Source organism: Harmonia axyridis, chromosome 2 (genome assembly GCF_914767665.1).
Source record: "Harmonia axyridis chromosome 2, icHarAxyr1.1, whole genome shotgun sequence".
Classification (NCBI taxonomy): domain Eukaryota; kingdom Metazoa; phylum Arthropoda; class Insecta; order Coleoptera; family Coccinellidae; genus Harmonia; species Harmonia axyridis.
In genome coordinates, this window is record NC_059502.1 from 39066130 (window position 1) to 39078792 (window position 12663).

The following is a 12663-nucleotide window of genomic DNA, read 5'->3' on the forward strand; positions in this document are numbered from 1 at the left end:
GATGTCTTCGTTCCTTCACGAATGGTTTCTAGCAGAGGTATCATAAGAGACGTAGGATCTGATATAACTGAAGATGATATACTAAATCACTCTCATTCCAGAATAAAAATTATTGGTGCCCGCCAATTGAATAGAAGAGTCACCAGAGAGGGTGTCACTTCTTATATTCCTTCAAACTCTTGGGTTCTCACCTTCCACGGCAAAATTTTGCCTGAGAAGATAGGTATTTTTGGCGTTATAAGACATGTGAATTTGTATGTTGGTCCAGTGATCCAGTGCTACAATTGTTTAAGATACGGCCACACAAAGGTAAACTGTAATTCCCCTAAGGAATCAAGTAAATGTCGAAACTGTGGTGAAAAACATGATGAATCAGAGTGCCCCAATACATCAAACCCCAAATGCTTTTTTTGCCATGGTGATCATGCTGCCACAGATAGAAAATGTCCGGAATACTCCAGACAAAAACAAATTAATAATCTAATTGCTTTTGAGAACATCTCATACTTTGAGGCGATGAAATTAGTCCCAAAATCATATGCTGACAATCTTCCTGATAAGGAAGCAGTGAACCCAGTCACCCGTCCATCATCTTTCCCCCCCTTGGTGCGTCAGGAAAAGAGGTACAACTCCCCTCAGGATGCTACACTAATATCCGTCCAGAACAGAAACTCTCTCCTCCAACCCAGTCACCCAAGAACATCATATTCAACACAATTGAAACGAAGAAAAATTCCCCAATCCCCTGGTTACAATAGGGAAGCCCACAATAACCAGCTTCTCCACCTATCCCTTCCTCTCTCCCCAATTCCTTCAGAAAAATCTAACCTCCCAACAATTCCTTCACAAAAATCTAACCTCCCAACAATTCCTTCAAGAAGTCTTCCCAAAATATCCCTATCAGACGAAGACCTTTTCAAAATTCTAGCACAACGAATATCCAATAATTTTGATTCTGAGTTAGTTAAGAGCCTTATGAACTTTTTGACCAATAATCAACCATCGACATCATCTTCTCAGCTTCCTCGAAATATAAATAAATCTGTTAATCCTGTCCCCACTGTTCCTAATAAATAAACATCAATTATTCCTCTATACCACCTATTTTGCTGTCAGTTTCATTTCCCTCTCTAATCCTAATGTTTAAAATCCTACAGTGGAATATTAGATCTCAAACATCTAACAAAGACAACCTACAATATAACATAGAGGAATATCATCCGAACATAATACTCCTTTCAGAAACTTGGCTGAAAATCGACCAAACCTTTAAGATACCAGGCTATAACATAATTAGACAGGATAGAAGTACTCGAGGAGGCGGTATAGCCTCGCCCATTAAAGATAACCTGCTTTTCACTGATCATGTCCTCAGTTTATCTCCCCCAGATGGTGTCAACATTCATGCATTTAAAGTTGACCACCTTTCAATTGTGAACATCTACTGCCCTCCAAATATTGTTCTTCCGTTAGATTTCTGGCATAATCTGACCTCTGCCCTCATTTCTCCTGTGGGGATTACAGATTCCTGCGTTACCATCATGGTGGCGCGGCCAACCAGGTTAACGCTTCCCCCAACAGAGGGCGCAACAATCTACTTAAGCCTCGAAGTAAGCATCTTAAATGGAGATAAGCCGAGGCCGCCCTGTCAAATATCAACGGATCGTTTGGGATCTGTTAGTGAACCAGTTAGTGATCGGTGACTGAGTAGATATCTTGAGCGAAAGTTTTATTCAGTGTGTTTGCTGATATTCATTCTGAATTTTAGCAAAGTGTTTTGATTAAACAGCAAAATTAAACAGTGTCCAGTGAAAAGATTAAAAACTAACCGAGGCGGATGTGTCTCAAGTGATTTTATTAATCGCCTATTGCGATCTAGTAAAAATCAAAGAACTATTCCACACGAAGACGAGATGGCTTCAACGGCGTATGTGTATAGTGATCTAGAATTCACATCTCCGAAAAAAACGGTACGTGCCCCAAGACCACAAGAAATTAGTCCACCAAAAACGAAGAATACCTTCGGGATTTTAGAATCAGAGGTTGCGATGGAAACGGATTTTACGCCCGTGACGATAAATAACCCTATTATTAAAACGAACAAACCTGTAAGATGCCCCCCTATAACAATTATACAAAAAATCGAATGCTACAAGCAGTTCCATTCAAAAATTAAATCAATCATTAAAAACAAATATTCGGTGAAGTATAACACCAATGCAACAATAATACATACAACTGACGTGAACGACTACAAATCGCTCATCAATACTTTGAAGATTGAAGACATTGAATACTTCTCTCACACCGCCAAGGAGGATGCAAAGAAAAAACTAGTTATAAAAGCCGCCCCATTTATGACGGAGTCGATGCTGGCAGATGAACTATCAAAAGGAGGCAGAATCAAACCCGAAGAAATCAAAGTTAGTAAATTAAGAGGGAAAGGACCAAACCCCCATTCATTTTTGGTATATTACCCCAAAAAAACTAACCCCCAGGATCTGAAGTCAATCCAAGTAATTGATAACGTTCGTGTACAGTGGCAGGACTTCACAAAAAAACAAAGTGTCACGCAGTGTCACCGTTGCCAAAAATTCGGACACGGATCGGCAAATTGTAACATTAAGCCAAGGTGCGTTAAGTGCGGGAAAAACCACCTAACCTCGGAGTGTAGCGCGAAGTTTATTGATCGAGATCAAATTCAGTGTGCGAATTGTAACGGGCCTCATACGGCCAATTACTCTAAATGTCCTGTGCTAATAAGGTATGTGGAATCAATAAAAAGCACCGACAAATCAACAACCTTAAAACAAATAAACACACCGCGATTTACTTCAAAAGATTTCCCCAGACTTCCCCCCAAGACTATTATAGAATCAAACAAATTCCCTTATTCAAGTGCGGTTACAAATGACCAATTTCCGACGACAAAACCAATCACTAAAACAGACAATCTAGACGACTTCCAAACTCTTCTGAATGAATTAAACGAACTTAATTCTATCTGTAATTTAACACAACTCATTTCGTTAGTTAGAGAGCTGAAAATTAAACTTAAAAATTGCACATCCCCTATGGATAAGGTGGCAATAATTCTAAATTTATCAGAAAAATATGGCTTTTAAAGCCTTATTCAAAGATATTAATCTTATATCATGGAATGCCAACGGTATTACTAATAAAGTTAATGAACTGGAAGCCCTAACTAACGAAATTAAGGTCGAAATAATTTGCATACAAGAATCCAAATTGAATAAACGTAAACCTCCTAAAATCCGAAACTTTTACTATATCAATAAACCGAAAAATATCGGTGGAGGCCTCATTATTTACTACAAGAAACATTTGAAACCTATTGAAATACAAACTCATACTGTGAATTCCGAGTCCCAAGCAATTAAGATAAACGATCTAACAATTGTAAATTTCTATAACGGTCACCAAACTCCATTAGACACTGACGAACTAGACTACCTGATGAACCTTGACGAAAGGGTAATAATAGCCGGTGACTACAACTGTCGAAATAGTTCCTGGAATTGTACTACTTCCAACACCAACGGCAATCTTCTGAAAAGATACTTGGATAGTACAAATTACATCTTAAATTTTCCAAGAAATTCATATACGTATTATCCTACAAATAACAATACACCGTCAACAATAGACCTAATGACAACCAAAAACATAACAATAACCCAACCCTTCACAATTCAAGAATTAGACTCTGATCACTTTCCCGTATTAACGACCATACCCAAATCTAACTCTTCTTCTCTACCAAAACCTAAAGCTACATACTATACAGACTGGAAGAAATTCAAAGAACTAATTAATCAAAACGTAAAAATGAATAACAACCTCCACACAACGGACGACATCGACAATTGCATTAGGCAACTAACCAAAATCATCAAACTATGTTTACACCATTCCACGATTACAACTAACACGCAGAAATACCACTATTTAAAGATTCCACCTCACGTTCAAGAACTAATTAAAATTAAAAATAAATTACGCAAAAGACTCCAGCGAAATCATAGTATGAGCTTGTTCCAACAGTATAAGGACTCAGTGAATCTTGTGAGGGCAACGCTAAACTCGCTGAAAACCGAAGAATGGGAAAAATTCACAAAAAATTTAACCAATTCAGATGAAATGTGGAGGATTGCTCGATCGTTGAAAAACAACTCTAATCCCAGTGGAATTTCCACATTGCACGGACCTCATGGTTTGATTTTCGACGAAGAAAGTAAGGCTGAACATCTAGCAGAAAATTATTCAAAAATTCATAATTCAACACGTGGTATGTCCGACCGTCAAACCGAAAGAACAGTTGATGAAAGAGTTCTCTCATTTATTAACTCCAGATCATTCAACTTCCCCCAATGAAATAAGACAAATAATTAAGGCATTAAAAAATAAAAAAGCACCCGGAGAAGATAAAATCAGTAATCTAACTCTGAAACATCTTCCGAGGAAAGCTATAGTACAGCTCAACTATATCTTTAATAGCTGTCTAAAACTATGTTATTTTCCGAACTCCTGGAAAAACGCGATAGTTCTCTCCTTTCCTAAACCTAAAAAGGACCCAAAATTTGCATCCAACTACCGCCCCATAAGCTTATTGCCAACAATGTCAAAAGTTTTAGAAAAAATTATTTTGAATAACATTAAAAACCACGAAAATGATTATAACGAAATAATAGACGAACAATACGGATTTAGAACATCCCATAGCACGGTTCTACAACTAGCAACTATCACTGACCTAATAACAAAAAATTTCAATTATAAAAAGATCACTGCTATGCTGAATTTAGACATTGAAAAAGCTTTTGACACTGTGTGGCATAATGGTCTCATTTACAAGCTCCTTATGACCAAACTCCCTCCTCATATAATCAAAATTATCCACTCCTATTTACAGGGTCGAACATACCAAGTAAGAGTAGAAAAAATTCTTTCAACCAAATATTCAATTTCTGCAGGAGTTCCACAGGGAGGACTGTTATCTCCAACCCTATTCAATTACTACATTAATGACATTCCAAAAACACCCCAGACAAAAATAAAAATTTTCGCAGATGACACGGCTATACTTTCGGAATCATCAGACCCAAACTATGCCAACAAATATATTCAAGCTCATGTAAATGAACTAGAAAAATATTATAACAAATGGAAAATTAAAATAAACGCCAAAAAAACAACTCTAACTCACTTCACCCAAAAAAGGAAAACTCCACCAATCAGCATCAAGGTAAAATTCAACGGCGAGTTAATCCACATTCAAAATTCGGTTAAATATCTAGGGGTCACCCTAGATAAAAAATTATCTTTCAATGAGCATTTAGGTAACATTTCACGAAAATGTTACACAATTCTCAACAAAATTTTCCCATTGATCAGTAAAAACAGCAAACTCAGCCGGAAATCCAAACTTCGGGTTTTTAAACAAGGAATTAGGCCAGCATTCTTGTATGCAAATCCAATTTGGAGCAAAATTTCAGATACAAATTACAAAAAACTTCAACGACTACAAAACAAATTTTTGAGAATCATACTCAACAAAAATAGATACACATCAATCAAACAACTCCATGAACTCGGACAAACTGAAACCATTCAAGAAACAATAACTAAACAAACTAAAAAGTTTTTCAACCTTACAACAAATAAACTAGACAAAACAAAATACTTAGGAACGACAACGTCTCAAAACACCAACATTAAATTGAAACATAGACTGATACATCATTTGATACTTACATGACCAAACGACTAATCTATCAACATTTATCCTACCGGAGATGAATATGTTTTTTTATTGACTCCACACACCTCTTGTAAAAATTAATCACAAATAAATTTAGAAACCAAAAACATTGTACATAATTATAATATTAGATAAGATCAATGATCAGGTGCTAATACGTAACCTATTACTTATGCGATTACCTCTTGTATATTTCCCCTTGTAAATAGACTTGTATGTATAGTTTAGGAAAATTTATAATAAAACGCTGAAAAGCAAAAAAAAAAATATGTTTTTTTTTTTTTTTTTATTTTCAAATATCAACCTGCCTTACGCAGCACTTTGTGTTTTATATTATATCTGTTTGTATATTTTATTTTACTGTTTTATTTTTTCCCCGCTAACTAGGAGTAGGCAGATAGAGGCCTAGTTAGCACATGTCCTGTTCTAGTTGTCCCGAGGTTAATCAGATTGAGGCCTGATTAAACCCCAGCATCGACCAAGTCGTCGCCCTGTCCCAAAACTGGTGACCCCGACGTGATCAACGTCAATTATTAGTGACAGGGACGATTTGCTCGACAGACGCCAGGACGCCAGACGCCAGGACGCCAGACGCCAGGACGCCAGACGCCAGGACGCCAGACGCCAAGATGCCGAATCCATCCGCCGCAGCACCCACTCCCGGAATACTCACACGCCTCCAAATCCCGGCGTTCACCCCAGAGGACCCAGAAGTGTGGTTCCGGCAGGTCGAGTGGACACTCGAAGATTTCGGGCTAACGGACAGCTTGGCGAAGTTTAGGCGGGTGGTCCAATCCCTAGACAGCGGGTGCGCGAGGGAGGTTCGCGACCTGATCATCAACCCTCCAAGCCAAAAGCCGTACGAGACACTGAAGGAGCAGCTTCTCCAACGCCTGGGGAAATCACAGGCCCAAAAGACGCGGCAACTGCTGGAGAGAGTCGAAATTGGAGACAGGAAACCTTCCCAGTTCCTGCGGTACCTCCAACAGCTCGCTGGGGACAACGCCGCTGACGAGATCGTCCGCGCCCTATGGATGGAGAGGATCAACCCCCTCGCACGCGCCAGCATCGCAGGGCAGGCTGCCCAACCCAACGTGACCCTGGACGACCTGGCCAAGACCGCGGATTGCGTGATGGAAGCGCTAGGTACCGTCGCGCCGCAACAGGTATCTGCGGTGTCACCTCGGATGTCACAAAGCGAATCCCAGCTTTGTGAAGTATTGGAGAGGTTGTCGATGCGCCTCGACGAACAAAGTCGCGAGTTGAACGAGCTTCGTGCGGAAGTGCGCGGTCGCTCGCGGAACTACGGTGGTCCTACATCGCGTCGTCGTTCGCGTTCCGGATCACGAACTCGGTTCGGTGGCAGGTGCTTTTACCACCATCGGTTCGGGGCCAAGGCGCACAAGTGCGAGAAACCGTGCACCTACGCGGGTACCGACGACGATCAGGGAAACGGCAAAGGCAGTCGCTGAACGCGGCAGGCGACGGCTGCCCCAACACACGCCGCTTGTTTTTGAGGGACCGAAACAGTGGAGAAAACTTTTTGATCGACACCGGCGCAGACTTGTGCGTGTTTCCGCGACGTCTAGTGAAAGGCCGACGGGTAAAAACCGGTTATGAGCTAACCGCGGCTAACGGTAGTGCGATCGATACATATGGCTCAATTCCACTGACACTTAACCTCGGTCTCCGCCGTGATTTCGCGTGGAATTTCGTCATCGCGGACGTGTCCAAGGCCATCATCGGGGTAGACTTTTTAACTCATTATGACCTCCTTGTGGATCTGCGCAACGGACTCTTACTTGACCGATCCACGAGTCTCAGTGTCACGGGACGGGACTCCAAGTGCGCGACTATCGCCGGAATTCGAACATCCGCAGGCGATACGCGCTATCACGCGTTGCTCCAGCAGTTCCCGGAGCTGACGCGCCCCGATGGCGCTTGCAAAGCAGCGGATGTGAAACACCGTACAGTGCATCACATCCACACCACCCCAGGACAACCCGTCTTCCAGAAGCCACGTCGCCTAGCCGCGGACCGCTACCTCGCCGCTAGGAAGGAGTTCGAGTCCATGCTCCAATTGGGGATTTGTCGCCCATCGAAGAGCAGTTGGGCTTCGCCACTCCACATGGTGCCAAAGAAGGGAGACGAATGGCGCCCTTGTGGAGACTACCGGGGACTAAACGCGCGCACTTTACCAGACCGGTATCCAGTGCGCCACATCCAGGACTTCGCCCAAATGCTCCGTGGAAAGTCAATTTTCTCCACCATTGACCTGGTACGAGCGTACCATCATATCCCTGTGGCCCCTGAAGACGTGGAGAAGACGGCCATCACCACTCCGTTCGGATTATTCGAATTCCCGGCAATGAGCTTTGGACTACGAAACGCCGCTCAAACATTCCAGCGGTTCATCGACGAGGTTCTCCGGGGACTCGACTTCGTATATGCCTATATTGACGACCTACTGGTGGCCTCCTCGTCCGAGGAAGAGCATCATGAACACCTACGCATTCTATTCGAACGTCTCCAGCGGTACGGAATTGTCGTCAATTCAGCGAAATGTCACTTTGGCGCTGAGGAAGTAAAGTTCTTGGGGTACCTAGTATCTGGTGATGGAACAAAACCACTCCCCGAGAAAGTCGCTGCCATCCGCGAATATCCCAGGCCAACAACAGCAAAAGATCTCCGACAATTCCTTGGCATGTTGAACTTCTACAGGCGTTTCATGCCCGGAACTGCTAAGACCCAGGCACCACTCAATGACCTGCTCCAAGGAAACATCACAAAGAAGACACCAGTGAATTGGAACAACTACGCTGATGCCGCATTCGCCGCATGCAAGGAAGAACTTGCAAAAGCGACACTTCTGGCACACCCCGAACTTGGCGCCGAGGTCTCCTTGGTTTGTGATGCATCGGACCATACCATTGGAGCTGCACTACATCAACGGGTTGGCAACGAGTGGGAACCACTCGGTTTTTTTTTCGAAGAAGCTGGCTGGCGCTGAGTGCAAGTACAGCGCCTACGATCGGGAACTCCTGGCCATCTACAAGTCGGTCAAGTACTTCCGACACATGGTTGAAGGACGCCACTTCTTCATTTTAACTGACCATAAGCCGTTGACCTTCGCCTTCAGTCAACAGTCCGATCAATGCTCCCCACGCCGATACCGCCACTTGGACTTCATCGGGCAGTTCACTACAGATATCCGGCATATATCCGGAAAGGAAAACGTCGTCGCAGATGCCCTTTCCAGGGTGGACGAGATCGCAGCACCACTCGACTTCGAGGCCCTCGCAGCATCCCAGCAATGTGACCCAGAGCTCCAGGAGTTCCGCCAGAAGCAAGACTCTGGCTTACTTCTACGCCAAGTCACGATACCAGGATCCAACGCTGCCGTCTTCTGCGATATATCCACCACTAAGGCACGACCCTTCCTGACGGCTCCATTCCGGAAACCAGCTTTTGACGCCATCCACGGCCTGTCCCATCCAGGCGCCAAGGCCACCACAAAGCTGATGAGCCAACGATACGTCTGGCCCTCCATTTCCAAAGATTGCCGAGCGTGGTCCCGAGTCTGCATCCAATGCCAGCGGTCAAAGGTGTCACGACATGTTTCGTCTCCGATCGGTAACTTCACACCGCCGTCGAGCCGTTTCGAACATGTGCACATCGACCTGATCGTGATGCCATTTTCCAAAGGATATCGGTATTGCCTCACCTGCGTCGATCGATTTTCTCGATGGCCAGAAGCGATACCGCTCCAAGACCAGACAGCAGAAACCGTCGCCCGAGCATTTTACACTAACTGGGTTGCCAGGTTTGGCGTCCCGCTCCGGGTAACTACAGACCAAGGACGTCAATTCGAGTCCTACCTATTTCGCTGCTTGAACAAGCTACTAGGGACGGACCACCTCAGAACCACGGCGTACCACCCGGCCGCCAACGGAATGGTCGAGCGACTCCACCGTCAGCTCAAAGCTTCCATTAAATGCTTGGACTCTGACACATGGGTCCACACACTACCCACTGCACTACTGGGGATCCGCGCCGCTTGGAAAGAAGATCTCCAATCCACCGCTGCTGAGATGATATACGGAGAACCACTCCGTCTTCCTGGCGAGTTCCTGGGTTCGACGTCGACGATGAACCTGGATAACTCCGACGATTTCGTTCGCGACCTGCGCCAGCACTTTCAGGCGCTCCGACCAGTCAGTGGCACCAGGCACGGTGAGCGGAAGATCTTCGTCTTTAAAGATCTCGCCACCGCATCCCACGTCTTCGTAAGGCACGACGCCGTTCGGCGTCCGCTCCAGCACCCATACGATGGACCGTTCGAGGTGGTTTCTCGAGCCGAAAAGCACTACACCCTCCGAATTCACGGTACCAACGTCCCGGTCTCGATCGACAGGCTGAAACCAGCCTACATCGCGGTCAGCGAAAATTCACCGGAAGACGCTGTAAATTCGAACGAGGACGATGAAGACGAAGGAATTCTTCTCTTTTTACCAGGCGAGAACTCACCCCCGGCCCAACAACCCATCCCACCTGCTCCAGCAGAACCAGAGGCAGCAACGCAAGCGCCAGCAGTACGACGACCTTACACGACCAGATCAGGTCGGCAAGTTCGTTTCCCCGAGCGTTTCCAGGCGGGGATGTAATATATCGTTAATCACTAGCAAGGGGGTACTGTGGGGATTACAGATTCCTGCGTTACCATCATGGTGGCGCGGCCAACCAGGTTAACGCTTCCCCCAACAGAGGGCGCAACAATCTACTTAAGCCTCGAAGTAAGCATCTTAAATGGAGATAAGCCGAGGCCGCCCTGTCAAATATCAACCTGCCTTACGCAGCACTTTGTGTTTTATATTATATCTGTTTGTATATTTTATTTTACTGTTTTATTTTTTCCCCGCTAACTAGGAGTAGGCAGATAGAGGCCTAGTTAGCACATGTCCTGTTCTAGTTGTCCCGAGGTTAATCAGATTGAGGCCTGATTAAACCCCAGCATCGACCAAGTCGTCGCCCTGTCCCAAAACTCCCTATCTCATCTGTGGCGACATTAATGCTCAGAACCCCTCCTGGGGCTCTCACAATAGAAACAGAAATGGGAATATTCTTGAACAGTTCCTGCTATCAAGCGATTCATGTCTCCTCAACGACGGATCTTCTACAAGAGTCACCCCTCCAGATAAGTCCAGCTCACCAGATATTTGTCTCTGCTCCCCTGATATTAGGATCGACGCTTCATGGGAGGTTCTCCCAGATCCAGGTGGGAGTGACCACTACCCCACTTTAACGACAATTATGGATCTCAACTTACCTGAATTACCTCAAAACTTCTTTTCAACCTCCAAATACAACATTAAAAAGGCTAACTGGTTGTTGTTCCAGGAACTAATTATCCACGAGATCGAACGACAAGATATTCAAGGTCTGGATGATATTCAAGCAATAATTTTATCTGCAGCTGATCGTTCAATTCCTGTAAAAAAACACCCTGAAAAACTCTCCAGCTATAGCGTTCCCTGGTGGGACGACGAGCTAACCACTCACGTAAAAAATAGGTCAGACGCCTATAAAAAATACCGCCTCAATCCCACATTAGAGAATTACTTGAATGCAAAACATAAACAAGCTACAACCAAACGAAAAATCAGAGAAAAGAAGAAAACATCCTTCAGAGAGTTCTGTGAGACCCTGTCAGTAAAAGATAGTAAAAATCTTTGGAGAAATATCAGAAGATTTCGCTCTGGAGTCTCCACAAGCCCGTCAAGACGAGCCTCTCCTTCTTGTGGTAGAGAAATCCTCTCTAGACTCTGTCCATCTCCTCAGCTTGATTTGAACGAAGAAGATAGAACCCCTCTTAGGAACATTGATCCTCCGCCAGGTAATCACTCCATGTTATTCTCTCCTTTTACTTTATGTGAGATGTCGAAAACCATCCACCGTAAAAAGGACTCCGCACCTGGTAAAGATGCGATAACGTACTCAATGTTGAAGCATCTTCCCATTCAGGCCAAAAATGTTCTTCTTCAGGTATACAATAGATTATTTACAGACCCCAATATTCCTCCATCCCTCAAAGAAACAATAATTGTTCCCATTTGCAAACCAGCAAAGCCCCCCCACGACCCCAACAGCTACCGTCCCATAGCCCTCACCTCCTGTTTGCTAAAAATTTTTGAGACCCTTATGGCGTCAAGATTGGAGAGAGTTTATGAGCTAAACGTGCCATCAAATGAACCTCAATATGGCTTCCGAAAGGGCAAATCGGTGACTGATGCGCTGACTGCTATTACAGTCCCAATTTACTCGGCGTATGCAATGAATGAAATAACTCTTGTTGTTTTCCTGGATGTTAAACAAGCTTATGACTCTGTAAACTTTGATATTTTAAAATCAGTTTTAATGGCAGAGGGTGTCCCCCTCCAGATTATTAATCTCCTACGAAACCTCATAGTTGATAGAAGTATTTTTCTACTTGACCCATGTCTCAACGAACTAATTGGTCCGGTATCATCTTTCCTAGGCTTAGCTCAGGGTTCCCCCGACAGCTGCCCTCTGTTTAACCTCTTTGTTAAAGGTCTTTCTTCCTTTCTGAACATCCCAGGAGTTGAAGTACTTCAATACGCAGATGACACTACTGTGAAAGCTTCGGGAAAAACATTCAAAGAAGCCTTTGAGAATATGTCCCAGGCATTAGCCCAGGTTGAGGAATGGACACGAAGTAGAGGCCTAACCATTTCGGCAGAGAAATCTCAAGCAATGTGCTTCCACAAGAGAAAAATCTTGGTCAATCTCCCTACTCTTTATATATTCGATAATGCCATCCCCTGGAAAACCTCCACCAAATATCTTGGAGTTACTTTACAGGT